Source organism: Aedes aegypti, chromosome 2, assembly GCF_002204515.2.
Source record: "Aedes aegypti strain LVP_AGWG chromosome 2, AaegL5.0 Primary Assembly, whole genome shotgun sequence".
Taxonomy (NCBI): Eukaryota; Metazoa; Arthropoda; class Insecta; order Diptera; family Culicidae; genus Aedes; species Aedes aegypti.
In genome coordinates this window covers 73,229,564-73,256,788 of record NC_035108.1, presented here as the reverse complement: position 1 = coordinate 73,256,788, position 27,225 = coordinate 73,229,564, and the positions used below count along the sequence as shown (strand labels likewise).

The 27,225-nt window shown below is 37.8% G+C and overlaps 1 long non-coding RNA gene across 1 annotated transcript in view; it reads left to right on the top strand.

Moving 5' to 3' along the window:
• Window positions 1-310: 310 nt before the first annotated feature.
• The window catches only part of LOC110675652, a 135,949-nt gene continuing 109,034 nt past the window's right edge, over window positions 311-27,225 (top strand). The window contains exon 1 of the long non-coding RNA XR_002499677.1: window positions 311-1,395. This is a non-coding gene — a long non-coding RNA (uncharacterized LOC110675652). The remainder of the gene's footprint in view (window positions 1,396-27,225) is intronic.

Here is a 27,225-nt window from a genome sequence, read left to right as displayed (position 1 = left end):
CACAACAAGCGCAGGTAATTTTGTCACCGACCGTCGCAATTGCACCGTTCGATTACAGCGACGGGGTAAAAGTGGGCGTGGCGAACAACGACTACACTTGCGCTTGCCGTGGTGTGTGCGGTGCCTGGCGGTGAAGAGTGCAGTGAAGCGCAGCGCCCTTCCGGAAGATTCAGCAAGCGGTGATGCAGAACGCGGCGGAGAGGCACACGTTGGCTGTGCCGCTGAATGGCGTTGGTGCTGAATGCTTGACAGTGCGGAACCGTCCATCAGCGAAGCGTCGCGTCGTCCTCGAAGTGTTGGTGGTGGCGGTTCTCGCTTTGTAAAGGATTGGGGGTATGAGAGGTGCTTTTCACGCGCGCTGGCTGGGGACGTGCAAATGTGTGAGTGTGATGCAGTCACGGTGCCAAGCGCGATGCGGTGGATGAAGAAGAGCGAGGATGAGCAGCGGAGGAAGCAACCGGGCGCTGTGACTAGAAAAATAAGAACCAAGCAGCGTGTCGTGAGTGAGTGCTTGAGTCTTTTCTTGTTTTTTATAGCCAGTAATCATGCTGATTCCTGGCGAGATATCGCGCTACTTGGTGGACGGAAGAAAAAAAAACAGTTGACTTCGTAACATGCGCGAGTTGGATTTTTTTCCCGTTTTCAATCGAGAGGAAGAGTGAGCATCGTCCTGTGCGGATTGAAAGCGGGGGTGCCGTTCGGTGGCACAGCTAGATGACAAATACAGTGCCAAACCGGGTGCCAGTTCATCATCAGAAGTCCTTGCGAAACGAATCGTGCGGGAGAGCCGCCCGTGGACTGTGTGTGCGCTGGAAAGGGCTGGAAGGAGAAGAAGAGGCAGAGCGCGAACGGCGCTAAGGAGGCAAAATTAGTGACAATTATGGAGTTCAGCGGACAAAAAGTGACAAATTCCGCGAGGGCCTCGACAGAAGTGGCGCCACTTGCAACGCGCGTTGGGCAACTGTCGCCATCCGGTGGAGAAAGCCGCAAACTCGCCTCGCCTTCGACAGCAAGAACAAGTAGAAGAAGCAGCAGACGAGCTGTCTTATCTGCAGAACGATTGGTCGGTTGGGCGGCTACGATAAGACAGCTGTGCGGTCCGCGTCAAGTGAAAGCGAATCCTATCTGGGCAGCCGTCAAATGTGGTTGTCTCGATATGATTCATATGGGACGCTTCGTCCAGATATCGGCGACTCCGCGAACTCTCTAACGGCGGGCACGTGTGAGTGGTTTTCCAGTGAAATGATGTTGATAACACAGACCGCGGTGGCTACCGACGACGAGACTTCCTGATAAGAGCGGCTCCGTAAGACTCTGTTCTGACAAGTGAATGACTTGTTAAAGTGACAACAAAACATCGTCGGGCGGCTTGCGGAGGCTACAGCGAAGCAAAAGGTTGGTTGATACAAATGTTTTGTTTACGCAAAGGGGTTCCCCAGGGAAAAGGGGCGGTTGATCACTGTGATTGAAGTACACATGATTTTATTGGTGTGATAACCGGTCAAGGGGTGTACCGTTGTAAAGGTCGCCTTCGCGAGGTGTCAAGCGATTAGCGCAATCGATGACACAGCACTGATTCCGGAGTGCAATGACTAATAGAAAGCGGCAATCGACTGATAAGATACCGAGTTGGTCGGTGCTCTTGAATTTTGAAAATCCAAACAAATCCGATCGTCGGGGGAACGGTCGGATTAGTGAGATTAGAATGTTTAGATGCTTTGAATTGCGTCTTAGGAAATTATAACCAATGAGCTTGTTTGCGGTGGTTAATGCTCTTATGTTTTATATATTGGAAGACTGGGGTATTTTGGGACAGTGATGAGGTGATCGCCATTAGTTCATAGTCTTATCTATCATATTCTTACTTTGAAATAAAACCAATAGTTGAGAACCAGCATTGGTCATTGGTCCATGATCAGCAATGTGTCGCAAGTAGTAACAAATTTGATAAATCAGAGCAGCGAACAAGAGCCCAAAGAGAGAGCGATGATAAATCCATTTTTCTCGCTTGTTTACCATTGGGGATATCCCCCCGATCTAATCAGAGCTGTAGCAGTTGACGATAAATAGTCTCTTATAATGTGCTGCAAATCACGATTGTTACAGAGAAAGATAAGCGAGAGATTCTCTCAATTTTCTAAGGATTCAATCCCTGCCCTCTGACATAGCTGAATATAATAAAGTGTATAATATTGAGCTATTATTACAACGCACACTGGTCCAGCAAGCTAATTCAGACGGACATGAGGTTTTCGTCTCGATTTATTGATTTTAGAGCTATAGTTGCTTCTGAGAATTTGTTCAGATTTTTCCCTAGTACTGTCGGTGTTCCCTTAGTAGACAGTCCCCTATAGTCGCACTACTGTATTTCTACGGCCGTTTTGCTATGAATTGTTGTATTGCAAATTTCGACATGAAGGTCAGAAGATACACAGCTGGATTTTTTTCAAAAAATGATCGAAACAAATAGTTTTTTTTTTAATTAAGACTCCATTGCACCTATAGTTAACCTATTGTGCAAATAGTAGCACTACTAAGAGAAAGTATTTCTTGTTAAACAAAATAATTTAGAAAATAAGAACATTTTTTAATCATTGGATAGCTTTTGATCCACACTTTGAAGGGAAAATATAAAAATTTTGTAAAAATACAGTTTTAATGAGTATTTTGCCAAGGCCGTGAGGATAGCGCTACTATAGGAACAGAAATAATAATTAGTGCTACTATAGGCACATGTTTCACTATAGTGACACAAGCAATAATAAAAACAAAAATGTGAGTTTTTGTAGTTTTCATATTTTTTCCACAAAACCAAGATGAAAAGCTTTCAGATGCTGTAAAAAAATGCCGGCAGCTTTAATTTTCTATTTTATACGAATATTTGTTCTTATCGACCCTACAAAGTGTATGCATCAAAAAAATATTTACGTTGATCGCAAGAGTGACGTATACGCTAACTTGTTTTTTTAAGGAATCGTAAGTAACTTTTTTTAAGGAATCGTATGTTGAGCAAAGTTGTAGAAAACGATCATAGAAACAACTTTGCCGCACAAACTTCTTCTCGGTTTTGCTTATGAGCCGACATAATTAAGTAATTTGAATAAAAAAAAGGTTTTTGTTCTTAAGTGTTTTTTGTTTTTTGGGTTTTATTGCCTGCTACAGTATTGGACAAAAAATCCCAAGAATTCTTTAAAAAATGTATAAGATAATTAATTAAGAAATCACAGGAAAACTCCATTAAAAATAAGAACTATCATTGAGGGATATTCCATGGAAAAGTTTCTGAACGAATATTTGGTGAGATTATCGGCAGCATTCTACATGAAGTCTCTGGAGGAACTAGGGAATTAAAATAAATTCTAAATTTCAGAGCACTCCAAGAATTATCACTGGATTGCTCTTTAAAAGGGTCGCTGGAAGAATTCATGAAAAATTGCTGGAATAATGAATGAATCTCTCGACTCCGGAAATAATAAGGTATCGTAGGCGGAAAAGTTTTAATAATTCATAGTTGAATCCACTTTATACCCTAGAGAAATTACTTGGTGGAATTCTTGATCACAGTAGAACCCAAGTAACCTTTGTAACTGAACAATAGTTTATTAAACTGAAAAAGCTTTGAGGAGTGATTTGATCAACTCTTACTCAGCAACAATGAATACCGATAAATATATTTAAAACTTTTGGAGAAATTCAAAATTTTTGAATCTAGAATTCAGAATCCCTTGGAAACAATTCTTGGCCATATTCTGGAGAAATTTCTGTAGGATGTTTGAACCACTTCTTAGAGGATTTAATGAGAATTTTCAGATGAAATTCCCCTAGGAATCCTTAAGACGGGAATCCGTTAAGTAAATTAGAGAAGTCTCTGAAACCGCTTTGAAAAAATCTGGTGAGACCCCTGGAATCCTTTCTGAAGAAAATCCCTGTAGTTTTTATACATGGATATCAGGAGGATTAACTAGTGGAATTTCTAAAAGATACATGTCGTAATATCGGGAGGGTTTAAGATGAGTCCATGAAGAAAATATTGGTGGAATCTCAGAACGTATCTGGAATGATTCTAATCGAAATCCGTGGATAAATTCAAGGCGAAACATAAAACTCTTGGAAAAATGATTTGAAGTAAATCAATGGGAATTCCTTAAACAAAATCCAAATATTTTCTTAAGCATATTTAGAAAAAAAGTATTATCAAATATACGTTAAATGGATCGGCGATAGCAACGTGGCCTGGTGGCACACAAGTCTAATCTAAATATGAACAAGTATTTTTGAATGTAAAATCTAAATCAATAAATATAAAAAAAAATTTTTCATAAAATTCAATTAGTAGCAGGTTTGATTCCAGTGGGAGCGTAAATGCAACAAAAATTAAGAAGAATGATGTATTTAAATGAACAGCAATGACAAAACGGTAGTTTCAACATTGAGCTTATAGCTCACCCTATACCGATTTATGACTGAATTCAGTAAACGCTTGCATTGCTCTGATTTAGTATTGATTGGTGTTTGAATCTTGAAGAATGTTTATTGTAGTTCATAAAGCATGTTTTTGATAAAAATTGAAAACATAAATAGGTGTAAACAAAACAGTTACGTTATATCGAGGTAAAAGTTACGTTATGTCGTGTTACGTTCTAAATGTGTACCGTTATATCGAGGTATGACAGTACGTCATAAAACCTACGAAGAAATTGAATATTATATTAACAAATTTCTTCAGGAAAAGCGATTGACAAAATTTTTTGGCGAACATCTTCCAGATTTTGTTGGTGGAGCTCTTGCAAACTTTCACCGAAACAATTTCTTGAGAATATTTGGAAAAAATGGCTCGAATATTTTAAATTATTTTTCGACTAAAAGTTCCACAGCAAATTCTACACCGTAAAAACCGGACAAAAGATCACGATGCATATAACAATGTTTTGTTTTTCATGACATTTGAATTGCTTATTATACGAAATGATTAGAATAAAAAAAATCAACACCATACAATGAGGGATTTCGACGGACTTGTATTGGTGTTCTGAATTTAAGGCCAGAATAGACCTTTCTCATACTCGTGATTTCAGTTTGATTCAAGTTTTATGTGCAACCTAGTCTCGGTAAACAATTCCGGCAAAAAAAATTGTCGACATCAGGAATTGCAGTATTTGTTATATTTTGATGATGAATCATTTATTAGCTGAAAAAAAATCATGAAGTAAAAAAAAAACAAATAAAAAAATATCTATGACCGGCATAGTTTGCAAATTGTGGCTTGCTTGATGAAATACAGAAGAGGGTAAGAGCTCAAAAAAAAAGTGAAAAAAAAAATTAAAGGTGTCCGGCCATTTGGCTGAATGCCGTTTGTCCGAAAGCCGTTTATCTGAATCAAGCACAGAAAAAATATTCAAATTTTTTTCAACGCTGATGTGTAGGATTCATAAGTGTAGCCCACTAACTAATCTGCTAGTTAACTTGTTGGTCTTTATGATGTGGCGGGACGTTATGTTTGTCGCTATATAAGTGCTCCAAGAGAATACATATAACTATCCGTTAATTTAGGACGAAGTTGTGAGCGCGCGTCAGAACTCTGAGCTCATATCTGTTTTTTTTTTGTTATTGAAACAGGATTTGAGTTAAAAACTTCTTACCCTAAGTACATCTACGATTGTTAACACTTAGCATATGTTCAAATTGGATCCGAATTCCAAAGCAAAAAAAAATCCGTTGTTCCACCTTTCTTCCCTTATCTCCTTTATAAAAAAACAAATAGTGATGGTTCTGAAAATCTCAAATTGAATGAAATCACTTTCATGGTCAGCCACAAAGCAGCTCTTTGTTGCTGCGATGATTTACATATCGAAAATTAAAGAAGATCCTCCAAATCAACTACACTTATTTTATAACGCGTTTGAACATTCGAACTGCGCCATAACCAAATGATCTTTGCTTTTGGATATTCTTTTGATCGATGAAAATTGCTATCTGCGATTCCACACCTACGACAATTTCCTTGGCTACTGCGAATGTTATAAGCCGAGAGATTCTTGCCATTTGCAATGATGTCATTAACAAAAAAAAAATACCATTGATCTTATGTCGGTTAAAATAAATCTCATATTTATGTTTTCCCATATTCCTGCCCAATTGACAAAAATGTTTTGCTCTACTTTAGGAGTGCATTTTCTAAAACTTACAACTTACTGATGTATCATCTCCATCTGGGTTGTACAGGATGTTCCTCAAAAATAAAGCTTCAATTTTCGCCTCCGAGGCTCGTCTCTGGGCTATCAACTGTATGCTAGGGATTGAAATGTTTTTGATAATTACATATGAAATTTTTTCTTCTTCAATTCAACTTGCACATTACTATTGGAAATAATGAAGCTTATATTTTAATTGGAAATTCTACCTTCTTTGAGTAACCGGCAGTTCTTTATAGTTATACTGATATAACAATTATTTGCATTACACTAGCTTAAACGTTTATAAGAGATTTTGCCTACTTTTGATCATGGGCTGTTCTTTCATATTTTAATATTTTTCATAGTTAATGGAACTAAGGCTTATTATACGTTCATAGAGTCTTATTAAAAATTAGATCGAACGACTCGGTGAACACTTACGTTACAGCAGCTAACTGTTTCTCCGTTGTGAAAAGAAGAAGTCAAACTTGTGGTTGCCAGAAATGAATTATTTTAAAATAATTTAAAAAATTGAATAATTAAGTAATATCAGAAGCATCAAGACGAATAAATCGTATACCGTTTTACTAACTACAAACGCAATGCAAAAACCTATGATAGCAGCTATTACTGCTAGCAGAGAAGTGAATAATTGCTTACATTTAGAATATTCTTCTTTCAGCATTGACTGTTCAATGAACTTACACTAAAGAGCTGTATATCAATTATGATTTATCCTTCTTTCAGAATAAACTGTTCTTTGGAATTCAGCTTTGAAATTCATTACAAATGTATGCTAACCGATATTCAGTATTGTTTTCAATTTCGGCCAAACGGCATTCGGTCAAATGGCATTCGGCCAAATGACCCGGAACTCCTAAGCCTCGTGATAATGTCGACAGCTATAGATCCAAGTAATGCTGAAAGTTTCCAAGGCATCCTGGAGGTTCGACTCCTGAAAGGTTCAGAATCATTTCATAATAGTAAGCAAAGTAGAATCCAAAACACGAGTTAGTCAAATTTCTTGGCTTATCAACCGGGTTCATTTGGACGCCCAAAGTCATCCTGCATAACTTATAGCACATCATTGTTGAGTTAGGGTGCGGCTTATTTTTCGAGCGTTCTCAAAACCAAAAATGTGTGTACTCTTCTTAATTCAAATCCTATAGAAAGAAAAACCTTAAAGTTTGAGCCAAAAATATTAAGATTTGGAAGTGGCGCCAGTGACTTGAAGGTGAATTTTAATGTTATGACATATGACCTTCAGTGAAGTCTTCATAGCATTGTTATTTTCCATCCATTTTTTAGACTTAAAGCATCATTATTTTCAAAATTAATTTTATGGTAAGTTTGTAGCATGCATATGTTTCCTACATTCAAAACTAGTCTTATTTAACGGTGTTTTTTTCCAATTTTTTCCTAATTTTACAACAAAAAAATTGTTGACTTTTACTCTAGAAATAATTGGTCGATTCCTAATCTCTGTGCATGTTTTTGAAGTAATTTAATTAGTTTTAAAACGGTGTATGCAACACATTCAATTGAAAAAATGGTATGAATTAGTTATTCAACAAAAACTAGTCAAAAACACGATTTTAAGTTTAAAAACCTTTTTTTTCTCGATTGTTCAAGTTTATTTTGACGGAAATTACATATATATTATTTTATAGCAGTTCATGAAGGCTTTTCGTATGATTGCGAGTTGAATAGAGCATAAACGTGAATTTGAATTTTTCGAAATTCATCATTTTAAAAAATTTTAATATGAGAAAAACGAGGTTCAGTTTTCGTACTAACGTTCAATTAACAAAGAAATACTTTTTTATTGTTCGTAAAAAGTGCATGTTTTCGTGTTGTTTTTGACAAACAAAAGACAAAACGATTTTTAAACCACATGTGTTCTTCTATGTTTTGAAAAACGACTTACAGTCACGTCCTTACGGTCATCGGGGAAGGGTAGGAATGTTAGAGCGACGCCCATTGATACTAGAAATCATGATCACCTCTGCATCACAGAAAGAAGTTTTATAAGTAAGTAATGCAATTCATGTAGCCTATAGTGACAAACCATCTATAGTTTGTTTAACGATTAAGAAGAACATAACATTGCCTAGATACAAATGTGCGTTATTACAAATATAAAACGAGGTCACCAGTTGATAATCCATCCTTGACTGAAATCACAATCTTGGCATTAACACGCAAAGCTAGGATATAAAATCACACCTATGCGAGAACGAACTATGACAAAGACTTAGTTAAAGGTAGTTTTATGTTCCAAACTTTTCGTCACCTTACAACAAAGAAAATTGTTGACCATAACTTTTTGAATATTTGATCGATTTGAGCGGTTCCACACGAAATCGTCCATAAAATGCTGAAATCTGACATGTACCATTCCGATTTGGATGAAACTGCGCAAATGTATGAAGTATATGAGACGAAAATTATCTCATATAATTGGGGATCGTTTAGAATCGAGAGTAACTTCTGATAAGGGCGTATGTATTTTTGGCACCACCATTTAAAAAAAATTGTACCTCGGAAACCGTTTGTTATAGAGAAAAAGTGTCTGAGGAGGGATGGTAGACAATCAAATAGGCTTTGTAAAATAAATATACACTGAAAAAAAAATACTTTTATTTTCATGAAAAAATCAAGATTAAACCTTAAAACACAAATTGCAAAAAAAAGGTATCATCGATTTTTTTCTATTTTTTCTTGTAAAATTTCAATGTAAAACCAGATGTTTTAAGCACAGTTTCAACATGGTGCAATCTAAAATATAAAAGTTTTTCAAGGAGCAACTTTTGGTGCATTTTAAAACGGCTAGTTTTAGGAAGATCATTGTTATTAGCATTTTGAATTGTTCTTGGATGAAGAATCATAAAACAGCATCAAAACGCCTTTTCTACGGCCAGAAATTGAATTTTCAGAAATACACCAAAAGTTGCTCTTAGAAAAACTTTTTTATTTTAAATTGCACCATGTTGAAACTGCCCTTAAAAGATGGGATATTAATGTGGAAAGAGATAAACGTAACATTGTTGGTGGAGCATCTGGAGTAACTTATGAAACAGGCGTATATTATTAAGTTTTATGATATTAATATAATTGAATCCTAAATATCTTGAAAACGACTAATTTTAGGAAGATCATTGTTATCAGCATTTTGAATTGTTTTTGGGTGAAGAATCATATTACAGCATCAAAACGTCTTCTCTACGGCCAGAAATTGAATTTTCAGAAATGCACCAAAAGTTGCTCTTGGAAAAACTTTTTTATTTTAAATTGCACCATGTTGAAACTGTGCTTAAAACATCTGGTTTTACATTGAAATTTTACAGAAAAAATTTGAAAACAATCGAAGATTCCTATTTTTTGCAATTTGTGTTTTAAGGTTTAATTTCGATTTTTTCATGAAAATAAAAGTATTTTTTTTTTCCAGTGTATATTTTTTTACAAAGCCTATTTGACAACAAACGGTTTCCGAGGTACATTTTTTTTAAATGGTGATGCTAAAAATAATTACGCCCTTATCAGAAGTTACTCTTGATTTTAAATGATCTCTCCACCAGTGGAAAAAACTTATCCTATTATATCGAAACTATGTGCAAAATGCCATTTGAATCCAAGGTAGTCGATTTTCATCGTTTACCGATTTGGCGTGGAACCGCTCATTTCTGATATTCTTGTATGCTTTTGAAGCTATTTTAGTTGTTTTAAAACTGTGCATGCAACATATTTAATTAATTTGATGTTTGAATTAGGTATTCAGCAATAACTGCTAAAAAAAAAGATTTTTGTGAGAAATAAAATTTTCTGGATTAATCAACGATTTTTGCCGGAAGTTGCATATTTACTATTAAAGAGAAGTATATGAAGCTTCTTTTTGTAATTATGAGTTAAACAGTGCATAAATGTTTCATTAAATGCAAAAAAATGTTTGTTGCAAAATAAATAAAATTGTTTATAAGACCATTTGAATGATTTATAACATTGGAAAAGCGAGGTTCAGTTTTCGTTTAACTGACAAAAAAAAATGCAAAATTTGGTTTATTTGTTAAAATTTCATGTTTGCGTGCAGTTTTTGTTACTCTAACATTTAAAATTTTGTTTTAACCATGTGAACATATTTGAAATCGTTTGAGTATTTTAAGTTTTGATTTTATTTGTATTTGATGTTCTACGAACTTTTCATAAATTAAATTTGTGAGTTAATGATGTCAAAATTGGCTGAAAAATTCTATATGTTATAACTTGAAAATTCACTTTCAAGTCGCTTGCACCACCTCTGAATCTTTTTATATGACTAAAACTTTGAGGTGTCTCTTGTTAAGTGATTCAAATTCAGCAGACCAAACGAATTTTCGATTTTGATAATTTTTGGAAAATGAGCCGCACCCTACTGTTAAATAATACAAGAAGTCCATAGAGTTCATCCAAGATTTCTCGAAGGAAGCCTTTTGTCTGGAAAAATTCCTCCGGATTTATAAAAAAAATACAAAAAATATCTAATGAGTATTAATTTGCATATTTTACCCATGGACTCCACCAAGAAATTATCTCGATATTTTTCTTGAGCTTCTTTGAAAGTCATCCAGGTATCATTCTTGGAAGAGTCTTGGAGAAATTCTTACATTCACGGTTGTGCACACAAGGAACTAGTTATAGTGATTTTTCCAATAAAAATACAGTCGAAGCTCGTTACAACGACCACTTTTATAGCGACAAAACTCTCTATAGCGACATTTTTCGGTCCCTTGGAAAAGATTTTAATGTAACCACTATTTTTATAACGACATTTCTCTATTACGACGGTCCCTTGCGATGTCGTTATAACAAGCTTCGACTGTAGCAATATTTCCTCTCCATTATCGAATGCCCGTATTTTGCCTTTCAGACGACCCAAATGGAAAATGGTGGCGTTGATTTCTCTTGATATTTTGACCTATTGCTTCTTCAAAACGAGCTTGCTCTTGAATACCTTAGGTGTATTATGGAGTTTGGCCTTCAAGATGGTCAACCGGACGAACTTCAATAATGTTCGGTTGCTTGAAATCTTTTGGTACAAAAAAAAGTTGTAGAATTTTGTTCTGGGTACCGTACACCCCCGTTAATTTGAACGGTACCTCATGCAAACCATCGGGGTTCATTTTTAATTTGAACATCTAGTCACCCTAGAAACATATTTTTGGTAACCTCTTTCACTTCTTTGTTTTGGTTCTGCGTTCCGTTCCACAGCGTTCCATTCCACTTTACTCCGTTCCATGAGCTAAATGACGTTTGAACCATTTTTAATCTGAACGATGTGCAAATTAGCGGGGTACAATTTAAAAAGTGTTAAAACGTTCTTATATTTCATGGATTTAGTGTATTACTTTTACTTTTCTAATGTTTTTAGTATTTAAGATTATCTTTGTAAAGCCGAACTAAATAAAAGGATTGAGAAAGACCTATCTGACGATTGGCACGTCAGATTCCGCCTTCATTGCGATTATTTGAACAACCTTTCAAAGCGAACCTACACAAAAGTATAATTTAAGTCATAAGTGAAAAACGTATTCATTTTTTCTCAAGATATTTGAGAAATGTCTCCTTCCTCCACGATTTGGTAAAGTACTTTGATTCGCATGATTAACCTTAATATCTCCTGCCTAAATTCACCCAATTTGAAAACACTGACCACGATTAGCGGCACCGTTTGTTTCCTCACTTGAATGAGAAAGCTTGGATGGAAGTCTATTTAAATTTGCATCTCGGAAATTTTGTCAAAACATCGAGCTGATTAGCTAGTACTATTCTAGTAGCATAGAGAAGTTGCATTGCTTTAGGTAGTGTTAAAACTTCCATCAAGAAGTTCACAGAAACACTTCATCTTCCAACACCCTTTCCCCTTTCACATCAATTCCCCCGCAATGACGAATGGCCACCACCTTCTTACCAAGGTAAACATTCTTCACCGGCGCAAATTTTCCGAATCAGCGATCCTCGAAAACCAACCGCCTCTTCTCTGTATTATTCACTTGTCACAAATTAACACACACCCCTTTTGCAAACCCATTTTCCCCATTTCTCTCTCTGTCCGTTCTTCATCGCTTTCCACTGTGCCCTTTGTTCCTCGCTCAAAAGCACACAATGATGTGACTGAAGCGTTGACTGCAATCACAGACAGCTGTCAAATCGGTGCGAAAGTGTTGCCAGCAGGCCTGGCACAAGCGAGCGAACGAGCGAGGTCAGTTTGTTGACCCTTTCAAATCTTCTTCGTCCGTTCCGCGTTTCCATTCCCGTCTCTTCTGATGTTATTGTCCATCATCATTCTGTTTCTGGATTCTTTCGTCATCCACAACGGGTTGGAACTCCGCTGAAGATTATACCTATGGCCAGAAGTTTGATTTAGTCCCAGTGCGCGCATGGTACCAGATAATTGAATCCTATTAAAATTATGATAAAACTCGGTAACAACTGCGCGTTACAGCTGTGCGCGGACCAGGCGTTGGTTGTTCGATGAAACCATTTTTCTCAACTTTTTGGAGATGGGTTTTCGGCGAAGAAAAGTAGTGTTCTTGATCGGCGGCAATCATCGCCACCAGCAGCAGGAGGCCCGAAGGTTGCTTTTAAACATCTATAATTAGGCGAAGAAGCGTGCGCCTTTCAGCATAATTCGTGGATGAGCATATGGATTGGTTGGGGTTCTTCTTTTTTTCCTGAGTGATCTGTTCCCGAAGCCTGGCGAGCGGCAGTTTGCTTAGGTGAGTCGCGAGGGGTCCCAAGATGGTTCAAATTCGATAAAAACGATAGGAAAATTGCTATAAAATTGCTTGTTTAATTGTGGACGAGCGATCTTCCCAGTCAGTGCTTGTGCAAGAGCTCATGGGCGTAGTCTGGATTGCGATCAGGAGAGAACAAACGATCTCAAAAGCATTTTTCATCAATATCTTAAAACAATCTCAGAGATACACGAAAAACAAAATTTAATAAAAATTGAGGTAACATTTGTTTCAAGACTAAGATTAAGTCATTTGTGTAAACAATTTTTAATAGATTATTTGCAAGACACGTTGTGGCTTCCTGACAGATGTTTTTAAATATTTTTTTAGCATGATTTTTAGTGCAATTTCAAGAAATTCACCTTCTTTTTCAAACAAATTCAATTCGAAATCCAGTTTGTTTTGAATTTAGGCCCGACGACCAAGAAGTGGGGCTCCAGCTACGACCTTGCCAGAACTTGTCTATGATATTCGAGTAACCGTCGTCGTCTCAATGCCCGTGTCCGGGCGCGTAAACAGCTGAAGCGAATCGAAAGCGGAGGTTAATTGAAATAAATGAACCCCGTTGCGGAGAGGAGGAGTCACCGAGCAGACGATCGCAGATCAGTTTCTCGCTCGAAACCGCGCGGAACCGAAGAAAATTCTTCTGATGATTTGCACGGTTGGGTTCAACGGCGACGACGACCAAGATGACGACGGTCACCGTAAAACCGATCACCGAATAGCCGGCATAGTTGGGTTTCCTTCTGGAATTCCGCTTCGGCCCCGAACGCGGCGCAAAAACATTACACGAATTCCCGGTCCAAATACTCCGAAAATTTCGTGGGCTCTTTTACCCGAGTCATTTGCTCCGTCCGTCCGACGACTCTCACAGCATTCGCAAGCGCACGGTGCTTCCCGGGCCGTTATTGTCAGGAAAAAATCTTCATCAAATCGATGCTCAGCAGTCGTTTACTGAGCATGAGCAGAGATGACCGTACTATTCGTAGGTGCTACTCCGTGATTGACCAGAAAAATCAAAATTGCACAAGGGACCAACCAACGGAGCTTGGGAGCAGCTTACCTTCTACAATGAACAATTTTGGGTATTACAAGTGTTACAGAGAGTAAATAACGGCGCTGGCCACGTTCATGGTTACTAAAGACCGAGTATACCTCTGCATCTTCATGATTGTTAAGGAAAGGGTTCAGAGGCTACACGATCTGGATTCACCTTTGTATTCATGTTACGTCTATTAAAAAACAGTCATCTATTGGCATTGATGAAGACTTAATATAAAATATGTCGACCCCTATGGTGACGAACCATTCAAAGATTTTGTAAATATAAAAAGAGACTTGTGTGATGTGTTTTCATGTTACGGTCGTTAGGTGAAGAAAGAATTGTTTGTGTTTTTGTTAAAGACCGAGTATACCTCTGCATCCATGGTTATCATAAGAAGAGGCTTCTTTCAGTGGGGAGATTTCACAAGTTACATTATATAGTTTCAATAGATAGCCCTTTATCGGTATCTAAAGAAAACATCAACCCTCTTAGTATCAAACTTTTCAAAGTTTGTTTCAATCACAAAAACCAATGTATATGTATGTTTATTGTCATGTGTTATGAAAAACATTAATAAGAACATGCCGCCACTTGTACGGACGGACTAATCAATGTTTTCGAACAAATCCATAAACGCAACATCAAAACCATTGTCACAAAAAGATCTATGTAAACATGTATAACTTATTTGAAATAGAAGCATAAAACGAGCTCACCACTTTATAGATTATCCGTCGTTGATAAGGCAGTTGCCAATCACTTTCGACTTTGAAACCAGCACTGCCCAGTAAATCTAAGTTCACCAGTCGATTCCTTTAGCTAAACCGCATGGCTGAGCGTCTTTAAAAATCGTAGTTACACCTTTTTGATGGTATAGTCTACAAACTTTGAAGAAAACAGTTTTTTCGCACAATTTTGTATTTATATTACCATCAGAAGTAACATGCCATCAAAATTTGGTTGGTTAAGTGTTCTTAACCTCCGAAAGATTTTTAAATAATAGATCCCTATAGCAGTTAGAACAACCTTTTCGAAGCTACGACCCTCTTTCAAGATCTACAAACATTTCGCGGACCCTTAAAATGGATGTTTATTAATGTTCATGGAAACCTGTTGAAGATCTTAGAATGATTAAACAGATATACGTAGGTAGGCACAGCAAAACTCATGTCTGCTCCATCAAATAATACAAGACTTCCGCTGTGGTCACTTGAAGGAGTCTACAATTAGCCAGGAGTCTACCAAGTATCATTCGTAGCTGAGCTGCCATAATAAATCTTGAAAATATCCAACAAAAGATCATGCTGTGCTATAAGTGTAATGAGTCACTTGGATACCTAAATGATTTAAAATTGTTTTTTTTTTCTTGATCAAGTTATCTGAAATTCGTCAGAATTTTTTCATTGGCGTAGTTAGAATTAAAATGTTCACAAATTTTGTACTTTTAGCAGATTGATTTTATTTATTTGTAATTTTGTCTGTTTTCACGACACATCAGTGATAATTTCAATTTTCGCTACTGAAAAAATGCATTCTTTTTGTAATCCATTCGAAAAAAAAGTATTATAGCAAAAAAACAACTCACAAGGAATGTCTTACGTGATTCTTTCACGCTTTTTCAGGTATTCAACCATGTGCTTTGAAAAGATTCCTCTGTGAATTCCAACGGGAATTTATTCATGAATTATTTTCGTACTTTTCAGTGCTTTCTTTCAGAACTCCTTTAGCAGTTTTCACTGAGTTCATACTGGGATTCACACGGAAAATCATTCCCAGACTTTCTTATCTAACCATAAAATTTCTCGAGGAATCTCTATCGAATTGCTTAAAAATCTTGAAGAATTCTGCCAGATAATACATTAGAAATTCTTTTAATGATTTCTTCTGAAAGGTCTTCTACGTACTAATAACATATAAATTCCAGTTGTAAGTTAATTCTTCAAACTCCAGTAGTTCATTAATAATTTGTTTAGGATTTTTAGGAATTACTGAGAAATTCTCCAAGAAATAGTACAAACAATTCTAGGAGTCTCACCAAAAATGTCTTCAAGATCACTAAGCAAGGATTCATTCCATAAATTCTTCTAAAACCTCCCAAAAATATTTTTTTTTTTATTTTTTTTGTTTTTTTTTTCCAAAAATGCCCAACTAATAAATGTATAAAGAACTATAACATTCCTATGAATTTGCTAGTGGAATACATTCAAGTATTCTTTCACTTTCGAAAATACTCAAAGAATTCACGAGAAATTCGTTCAGGGATTTTTCAGATAATTACATTATTGTTTCCCTAAGATTGTTCTGGAAATTTTAACACAGACTCATCTAAGTATTTTCCAGCGATTTTTTCTTTAATTTTTCTTCAACGATTGAGATACAGTTCCAACGATTCGGGATCTAGAAATAACTTCAATTTTTTCCGAATGATAATCTCAGGATTCAAACACTACTTTAGGAAAATTTTGATATTTTTAGGAATTGCTTTACAAACTCCACTACGACTACCTTCATAAAAAATACACATACAAAATAAAATTGAAACAACTTTTTTGATAATTTTTCTAATAATTGCAGCTGAAATACAAAAATTTACTAATTTTCTATCATTAAATTCAAGAATTATATCGTAGAATTTCTTAAACTTGTTGACGATGTACCTCATAGAAAAGCTTAAAGCTATGTAGGATTTACTACAAAAAATCTTGTTTTTTTCTCCTTCGTCTATTATGCTAGAAAATGATTGGTGTTAAAATGACTGAAATTGTAGATAATATCTTGTATGAACTCGACAGTTTCATGATATTATCGTGCACATATGTAGAACTCATTTTTCTACCTTTAGAAATTCAAAACAAACTTTTTTGGAGGATCTTTTTTCGACTATTAGAAGTTAACCGTGAAAATGTTGCCGGTTTTTTTAATAACATTACGGAATGCATTCAGTGGATCTTATGGACTTTCAGAAATCAAAAACTATACGCATACAAATTCTGTATTTTTTCTAAACTATTATGATTTATATTTTTATAGATTCTTTGAAATGCTGCTTTTTTGAGTGTGGAAAGAAGTTCCTCAAAGCGTCATGCGAAGAAAGGAGAAAGAACAAAATGTTGAAGCAGGTAGAACAATAGATGGCAATGGTTCACTGAAAGTATAATAATTTTTTTATTACCTTTTCTCTACAGGTAAATTACAGGATAGTTAAAACCTTTCCGATGAATTTACAAATAAAACAAATTTCTCATCAGAATCTTCCTTAGAAATTGTCATTGAAATCTATCCTTCCTTGATGCCTGTTTTTTATGAAATTCTACTCAAAAGCCTTATAATTCTACCATCGTATCGCACAAAAATTCAAACCAAGAATATGGATTCTGCCTATAATAAGTATATTTTTTCTGAAGAAGTTTTTTAAGGAAGATCAATACAAATTCCTTTATGGATATCATAATAAACCCTTTCTTTCTTCCCTGTTATTTTGCTACATGTTTCTCTACATATTGTGTTGTGCTTCTTTTGAAAGCAAAAGTTTTACTGGGATTTTTCAATAAAATTTCCTCTGAAGATTCGAAGGCAAGGGACATTCCAAAAACAGTTATCTTTTCAATTCTTTAATGATCCGGGGAATTGAAGCGAATTTTCTAGAAAAAGAAAACATAGAGTAATTTTTGACCCAATTTTTTTAAGGGTTTTTGATGAATTTCGCCGAAAAACTTGTAATAAAATTTCTGGGGAAACTATTTAAAGGAATTCACAGAAGGATTCCTTGTAGAACTTATATCTCACTATAAGATTTTACAGAATCAATAATTTTTTGGATGAATTGCGAGGGAAAACTGAACTTTTGAAAGTTTAAGTAACATGTTTTAGGTAAATCCGTGAACATATTCTGGAATCAATTTGGTAATAAGAAGTAGACATAAAAAGTAGCTTTTAAAGTATGAACAAGTCCCACAACATTACTTGACTCATTTTCAAGAGATTTTCAAAAGTTCTGAAGCCACCCTTTAATATTTCTTGAAAAATTTTATTACACTAAAGAACATCTAATTTTTCTCTTTTACAAAACAAGATAGAAAAGAGATTCTTCGCATTAATTCAAAAAAATCATAAATTTTTCGTTCTCAATTACTTTTAGGGGTTCCTAAGAAGTCGGCACGGCCTCTAAGGGGTCCGTGGACCACCGATTGGGAAGTCCTGAGCCACACACTGAAACAGATAACTGTTTTCACGGGCCAAAACCTCAAGTACTCTGGATACGCATCCTAGAGGTTCAATGTCTTCAACAAAGTTTTTTGGAATAACTGTTGTTGGACTCTTATTACCAAGAGTATTGTAAAATCTCAAAAATTTGCCAGTGAAAGATAAAACCGATCTAGATCGAATAAGAAAGAGTCAAAATGAGGTAGAAATTATTTCAAAAAACATTGTTGCAGACACCAAACTGCTATGGTGCATATCCAGATTGCTAAAGGTTTTGACCGCCGAAGACAATTATCTGCCCCAGAGTGCGCCAGAACCATTCAACCAGCTTAGTGACCAAACCGGTACAAGGGCAAGGGCGTAGCTTTAATTTTCGGCACCAACAACTACTCCAAGAATCAAGAACTACTTCTTTGTGGATTTTTTTGGAAACTACCAACAGTTAGTTTCTCCAAAACGCTTCGTAGTATTCCATTTTTATGTAAATATTCCCAAGATTTCCTGAAAAATTCTGCCAGGAGTCTGTTCAGCAATCGGTAATTTCTAAAACTCTTCGGAAATTCTATAAGGAAGTCCTCCAAAGATTGTTAAGGGATTTTTTTAAATCTCTTGCAGAAATTTATGGAATTGAAGCAGTAACATTTTGTGAACTTTCTCATTGATTCTGCTTATTGATTTTTGGCAGATTTGCTTAAGGAAAGACCATTCGGTCAAGCATTGAAGCAAGTTTTGAAGAAATCTCTTGACTATCTGTCAATGTTTCTTTGGAAAAATTCTTGTTTCAATATTTGAAAAAAAAAAATGCGGTGAATTGAAGATTATTGACTGGTACTTAAGTTGACTTTCGGAATGGCTTTCTCAGTCTTGGCTTTGGATTACCCGACGTACTAACCAGATTTATTTGACCCTCATGAAGGGAAAAATCACCAATAAAGGTAAAGAAACGGCCGAAACGTCGAGTTCTCGAAAACTAGCTGTTTTAATAACCTCTAGACCGAGAAAACCATTCCAAAAGTATTTTTGCGACAAAATATTTTAGACAAGTCACAAGAATTATCCTTGGAGAAAACAATATGAGATGTTTTAGATTAACTTTTTTGGAACGGGAAGAAATTAAAAGATAACACTTAATGTAGTTTTTTTTAAACTCTTGGATCTCTTTGAATTTTTCAAATTCAAGAAATCTCGCATACCTTATGATCTCGCCCTAAATCGAATGTTAGGTCGTTGTTTCTAAGGGAATGAATGGACCAAAATAAAATCTATCACCACTGGTAGACATAAAATGATCTTCTCTTCATCGTAGGATTGTTAAATAACTCTGGTGGAGAAATTATTGCAGGAGAGAAATTCTCGCTGAATAAAACTAAAGAGTGGTCCTTTCGCTTTTCTTAAATTGGTGGACCCTTCGTACGCCAGCTAGCTTGAAAGTTTGCGAAAAAGCCCAAGTCTTAGATATTTTTTTACATGATATGTCTCATATTTCCATTGGAACATATAGCAAACTTAGTGACATCGTATAGAATATAGCTTTTTCTTCAAGTCAAGTTAAGAAAAACACCATTAATTTAAGAGAAAAAATCTGGTGGTCATCTTGGACTTTCACGCCACCTTTATTCTGAGTATTTAGCAGAATGAGTTTTGCACCTTGTGAGCTCTCAACATATTTATTTTCGAGGCTACTACTAAAACTAGGTTACGTATACTTTTCTTCTTATTCTTCCCTTTCCTGGCGTTACGTCCCTACTGGAACCGACCAATCAGACGACAATATTTTTTATAATGGGAGACGTTAAACCTTACGCCCCCTGAAAAGGGCAAAACGCATAGGCCGAAACGTTGGGAACAAGAAAAACATCGTTTTTCGACTACCAAACTGAGAAAGCCATCGGAAAAAAAACCTATTCGTCAGAAAATCTCTGATGGTAAAGAAATGTCTGTACAATATTGCAGGAATGATAAGACATTTCTTATAATAAGATTACGAGATATTGATATAAGGAGGCAACGTAGCGTCGGATCAGATCCACAAATAGATTTAATCGATAAAACATATAGGAATACAGACAATGTACTAAGAAGAACAATTGTCAATTTGAAATTACTCTCGCCCAAGCTGAGTAATAAGAGCTCAATAAGTTAAGTAAATGGAGAATAAAAAAAAAGATATTGATATTATAACTGGAGTAATTGCTGAAAAACAAAGACAAAATGCTTGAAATATATATGTACTAGAAATATTCCTTAATAAATTGCAATTATCTCAAGACTTCTGCAAATTTCTTTGAAGCAGATCAATCAGCATTTAAGGAGATAGACTAGCAAAATCCTTGGAGTAGAGTTTTGAAAAAAAAAAAACCGGCCTACGGCATAGCTTGGACATTTTCAAAGTGAAATTCGTAGTTTGGTGTAAATTATATATTATTTGCAGAAGAAAAATGAATTTCTTGGAGGTATTCTCAGAGGTTTCACGGAACAAACTTTTTTTTAGTTTGAAGAACATTGATTTAAAAGAACTTTATGAAGCCTTCTTCTTTCTGGCGTTACGTATGTATTAGTCAGTATGTATTTCAAATATAAATCTTGAACAGTTACTGAACAACCAACAACAAACCAACGAATTTTACAAGGAATAAAAGAGTAAAGATTCGTGAAGTGATTATTAAACAACATAATTCCAAAATCGTATTTATGAGTGTAATTTCTAGTTTAATTCAAGAGGAAAAGCATGACCGAAACTCCCTAGAAAAAACATTAGAAGAATTTCCGCAAGTGTTATCATACTTCGATAAATCCCTGTGGATGAACCAGTATGTTCTTTGCTACAATAACTGAAACAATTAATCTTTTTGAAATATCTGCATAAGTATCATTTTCCACATAAAATTCCTTTCTAATATCTAGATGTTCTGTATTACGCAACATTATTATACTAATTTCAACAAAATGATGCTATTTTTAAGATTTTGTTAATTGTTTTGTTGAGTTTTGTGAGTTGAGTTCACCTACTGCTAAGCAAAAAAAAAAGCTTTCAATAAGTTTAACCTGAATACATTACGCATTTATAGTGGCAATAGAAGATTGCAACGATTTTTGTCTAAAATACTTGATTCAAAATTTGTTCCAATGTTTCAACATTGGATATCCTCATGGGAGAAGAGAGCTTCAGAATCATGTTTTGAATTTTATTTTGAATCCTCTACAGAGCTTCCTTCCTGGTATTACAACAGCTAGTCCATATTGGTACAGCATACAACATGGCTAGCCTGAAAATTCGTTTAAAGATCAAAAGCTTGTTCTTAAGACAAAGTTTCGATTTTATATTAATAAGTGGATACACACATTTCATATATTTGTTACATTTGGCTTTCAAATGTAAATTTGAGGGCATTTAACAATGTGATATTTGAAAGTTAAACTCTTATCTAGCATGAGCCCTAGATACTTAACTTCATCTGACCAATTTATTGGAACTTCTCTCATCGTGACAACAAGTCTACTTGAAGGTTTCGAATAAGAAGCTTTTGGTTTATATGGGAATATTATTAGCTGAGTTTTCGAAGCATTAGAAAAAATCTTCCATTTTTGCAGGTACGAAGATAAAGTATCCAAACTTATTTGAAATTATGATAGGCACCTTGGTAAGTCAGATTTGAAATTGTATAATATTGGTCCCAAAATGCTGCCTTGAGGAACACCAGCTCTAACAGGAAGTCCTTCAGATCCGGAGTTCTGATAATTAGCCTGAAGTGTTCGATTTGACAGATAACTTTTGTTGCGTCGTGCAACGGGGGTTTGCTCTGTTGAGCTTGAACGGAACGATCTGTTGATCGTCCGCTAACCTGTTGCTTGGTGCAACAGGGCACAAGGACCGATAGCTCGACTGAAATGGATTCTAAACGATTTCTAGCCTTCACGGAAGGCTCATTGGCTTCCAATGGTGGAGGAGGAAAATGCGGTTTGTTTCATTTGACTACTGAACTACTGTATATTCTCTCTACTTGATAACGCTACAATGATTGAACTGATTTGGAAACTGATTCGAAACTGATGCTTGGATTGAAACTGATGATGTTCTTGCGCATGCAAGCTGCTTATATAGGCTGCAGGTAAACGAAGTCTTGCATGCGCAGCGGTGTGGGGAATGATGGAAATTTCCACTGCCTGGAAGATGCTGTAGTGGGTTCGATGATGATGATGATGGTTGTGCTGGTGGTGGTGCAATCTGTTTGGTTGATGCGTTCACGCTATACATAGCTGGCTAGATGGATGGCAATTGAATGAACAGAAAAGGGACGCAAATTGTCCTTTGGGGTATTTTCCGCTCTCTATTTTGATGCTGCAAACCGGGTAGCACAATGCAAGGATGTTGATGATGGAATATTCCGCTGCTGCCTGCTGCCAGCGTTTCTCGAACTGAATTTTGTGACGTCGGGACGGAACATTCTCCCCCCGGTTGAGACCTCGTATCAACAATTTCTTGCAGCGAAAGGTTGATGTTGTCCTCGATGGGAAGGATGGAATCTTGTTGATTGAATGATGAAGTGTTGAACTGCTGGCATAAACATCGCTGGCTGATACTTGGATGAATTTCTGCTGATGACTTGATGGTGGCGGAATGCTTGGAGGATTGACTCGCATCTGATGGCTGGTGTTGCTTGCTGACTTTGTTAGGACTGTACTCGTTGATTGGTACTTGCTGCTCACGATCCTCGGTTGGTATGCTCTGGATGAACTCTTTCTTGGGTGGATGCGTACGGAATACGCACTCCGGGATGGCTTCGCTGACTCGACATTGCATGGTGGATTTATCTGGTGGTTTCTCCTTCCTTGAGTTGGTATGGGGGTGCTGGGAACCACCAGTCGGTTTGACCGGTGGCATCATCTCGATCGATCTCTGGTACGAAGCTTCTCTCAATACCGGACGTGATCTGGTAGGCAACATGATTGCATCCCTCACCGAACGGATTACGGCTGTTGTCGGAATTGACATCGAGATCGGTGGAATTGTGGTTGAACGCTGGAACCACTTGGATACCAGATGGCTTCTGGTTGACTCTGGATACGACTTCTTTGCTGGACACATCTCGTTCGTCTTCGGGGTTGGCTTGATCATCGGAGGGATGCCGGCTGACATCCGATTCAGCTTGATACTCGCAGGAGCTTGCTTGGGTACCGGAGGAATACCGGTCAGCAACAGGAACGTCTTGAGCTCTGGAAATAGTTCGGTTCGAAGCTGATTGAGAACCGGAGGATGGATACCGGTCAAATCTGGAGGCTTCTCTGGAATCGGATGGGTTCCGACAATATACAGGAACTCTTTCAGAACCGGTTGAGGCCCGGTCGCACAAGCTGGCTGCTTATGGATCGGATGGATGCTGGGTACACACATGAACTGCTTGGGCACTAGATGGAACTCGCTTGCAGCTGGAAATCGCTGGGACATCGGCTGGTATCTGGTCACACTAGATGGTTGCTTCAGTACCGGAAGGAATCCGGCTACATTCAGATGCTGGTCCGAGTTCACACAGAACTCGGTCACAAAGCTGGGATGCTTCGACACTGGTTGAAATCTTGCTACACGCTGGAAAGGCTGCACTACCGAAATGGATCCGGTCAGGCTGGATGAAAACTTCAATGCCGGAATGGATCCGGCCACCCATGTGAATCGCTGCGGCGTTTGATGAGATCCGGTCAAATGGGATGATTGCTTGGACGCTGGACGGAATCTGGTCCTACATGGGAATCGCTTCGCGACCAGACACAATCCGATCGCACTTGGGAACTCTTTGTTGATTGAGCGGAATCCAGTCACACAAGGGATCCGCTGGAGCACCGGACGGGATCCGGTTGCGCAATGGAACGAACTTACTACTGGATACTGGATTCGCTTGGGCACTTGAAGTACTTCAGTTGGCATTGGTGCCAACCTAGGCGTTGGATGGAAACCGGGTGGCACGAGGAATGTCTTCGGCAACGCACCAAATCCGGTAATTCTCTCGAATGGCGTCGGCCTCGGATGGATTCCAACCTGGTTGATTGGAATTGGAAACGTGTTCGTCGCTTGATGAACTGCTGCAGGATCATCATCGTATGGTTGGTAGCTTTCACATGATGGGATGTTGCTCTCGTTGTCGACAAATTTGGTTGTCTCATTGCCGACGTTGAAATCCGCTGCTAATGTCGGATTTCCTGGATTAGCAGAATGCTCACTCTGCTTGCACGGAAGGTTGGACTTGTCTTGGTAGGCAACTGTTGTCACCTCTACACATCTGTTTGGCACCTCTTCACGGTGGGTGGAATCTTCATAGGTTGGTAGCTTTGGTAGCTCACATTGGGTAAGCACTTCTCCTTGTTGGATTGGCACTCTTGCTCGTTGGGTTGATACTTTCTCTCGTTGTGTTGCTTCTCCTTCTCGATGGCACTTCTGAGCTATTGGAGCAACAGAAGGCAGGGCAATCGGCGTGGATGCCGACTTGCACTTGATGACCTCGGCTAGATCACCCTCGGAATGGACCAAAGCTGCTCCACACACAGGATTTGACTTCATGGCAGAAGTTTCAGCGCTTGGTGGCTGCACGGAATGGATTGGGTTAATGGCAAACTGACTCACCTTCAACTCGTTGGCTTGGGCTGGGAACAGCTGCTCTGGGGACATCTCTCTCGGTGGCGACGTGTTTGGCTTCTCCATCACGTCTGGAATCGGAACGGACTGTTCCGTCGGTGGACTCGGTGATCGGCTTCGAATCAGTGGGGTGCGCCAAGGTGGCGCAGTGGTTGCAGCGAAATAGTTGGATGATGGTGAATGATACATCTGATACCTGTCACTGGTGCTCGGGAAAGAAAGTAACATGGTCTCCACCAGTAGGCAGGCATCGTCGTGGAGGTCATCGAAGCGCTCATAATCCTTATCCACATCCGAATACCTCTCGACTGGGACTGCGGACAAGATCTCACCGTTCACTCGTTGGTACTGCTTGTAGAGGAACTGGAGTTCTCTTTGATACATCTTCACATGTGCCAAACTCGGTTGATCGTTACTGTCTCTCACTAACTGCTGCTGGATCTTCTTCACTTTGGCCTCGACGAGGCTACGCTCGGCGAACAGCCTTTTCACGATGGCCATTTCGCAACACTTCACACGCGCACGTCTTGTCTTGATTTGGACTTTTTCACTACTCACTACCACTTTGCTTGCTTGGCAATTTCGTTTCCTCTCCGCCAATGGAAACCAGGAATATGTTCTGAACTTTGAGTCGAGCTACCGGGGGCAGGAACTACAGCAATCCTCTCGGTAGGAATGCTGATTGCTATCGGCGATAGCAATTGGGAATGATTTGTCTCAATCTGTTGATTGACGACTGACTCTGCTGCTGTTGCAGCCTTCAAGGAACTGTATCCGGCTCTATTGGACCATATGTTGCGTCGTGCAACGGGGGTTTGCTCTGTTGAGCTTGAACGGAACGATCTGTTGATCGTCCGCTAACCTGTTGCTTGGTGCAACAGGGCACAAGGACCGATAGCTCGACTGAAATGGATTCTAAACGATTTCTAGCCTTCACGGAAGGCTCATTGGCTTCCAATGGTGGAGGAGGAAAATGCGGTTTGTTTCATTTGACTACTGAACTACTGTATATTCTCTCTACTTGATAACGCTACAATGATTGAACTGATTTGGAAACTGATTCGAAACTGATGCTTGGATTGAAACTGATGATGTTCTTGCGCATGCAAGCTGCTTATATAGGCTGCAGGTAAACGAAGTCTTGCATGCGCAGCGGTGTGGGGAATGATGGAAATTTCCACTGCCTGGAAGATGCTGTAGTGGGTTCGATGATGATGATGATGGTTGTGCTGGTGGTGGTGCAATCTGTTTGGTTGATGCGTTCACGCTATACATAGCTGGCTAGATGGATGGCAATTGAATGAACAGAAAAGGGACGCAAATTGTCCTTTGGGGTATTTTCCGCTCTCTATTTTGATGCTGCAAACCGGGTAGCACAATGCAAGGATGTTGATGATGGAATATTCCGCTGCTGCCTGCTGCCAGCGTTTCTCGAACTGAATTTTGTGACGTCGGGACGGAACAACTTTGAATTATTCTTACAATGTATGTTGGAAAATTAAAGTTTTCCAATTTTACGATCAAACCTTCATGCCACTGTCGAATGCTTTTTCTATGTCTAGAATAGCTTTCAGATTTGTTGGAACGGATCAAATTTGTTACACGTAAAAGTTGATGAGTGGTCGAATGTACATGGTGGAATCAGAACTATTCATTGGCAAAAATTGAATTTTCATCGATGTTGACCATCATTCTATTCAAAATGACCTGAAATGAAACTGATTGGACGACAACTTAGTACAACCTCGGCATTTTTCCATTTGTTAAGACCTATTTTCTGATAATAACGGTCTACGGAGCACCGTGAAGCGTTTATCTGCGCGGGCTTCGTTCGCCCTTTCCTCCCTTATGCCCCGTTCCCTCCACCACCGGACGCACACATATATTTTTTGAAAAATGATAATCACCATTAAAATAAAACAAGCATGAAATCAGCAGAAATAAACTGGTTTCATCAATTCTTTCCGCTCTTTCGTCTCGACGCATTGCCTCTCTTGTTCGACTCGTCGTCGTTCCCCCGACTCTACCGAATCGATGATCTGTGCGCTCTTCGGGCGAACCATTCGCGGGATCGGAGAGGTTACACTGAGGCAAAAATCTCGCATGATTTTCATAAGATCACACTAATGAACGCGTTTTTTATTATTTTTTTGTTGGTTCATAAGACACTTGCGTATTTCATTCGACGAGATTGAGATTCATAAGACAAGTGTAATTTTTTCATAACAATCAATTGTCAATGTCGTACGAACGCTTATGAACCCCATTGCTCATCATTGTGAAGAACCACGTGAGGCAAATTTTCTCGGTACAGCCATTTCACTATCATAAATTCAATATGGCTTCCGAAATGGACGTGTTTGCTGATTTGTCGCTGGCTGACTCCGTTTTTAATGCATCAAAGGGTAA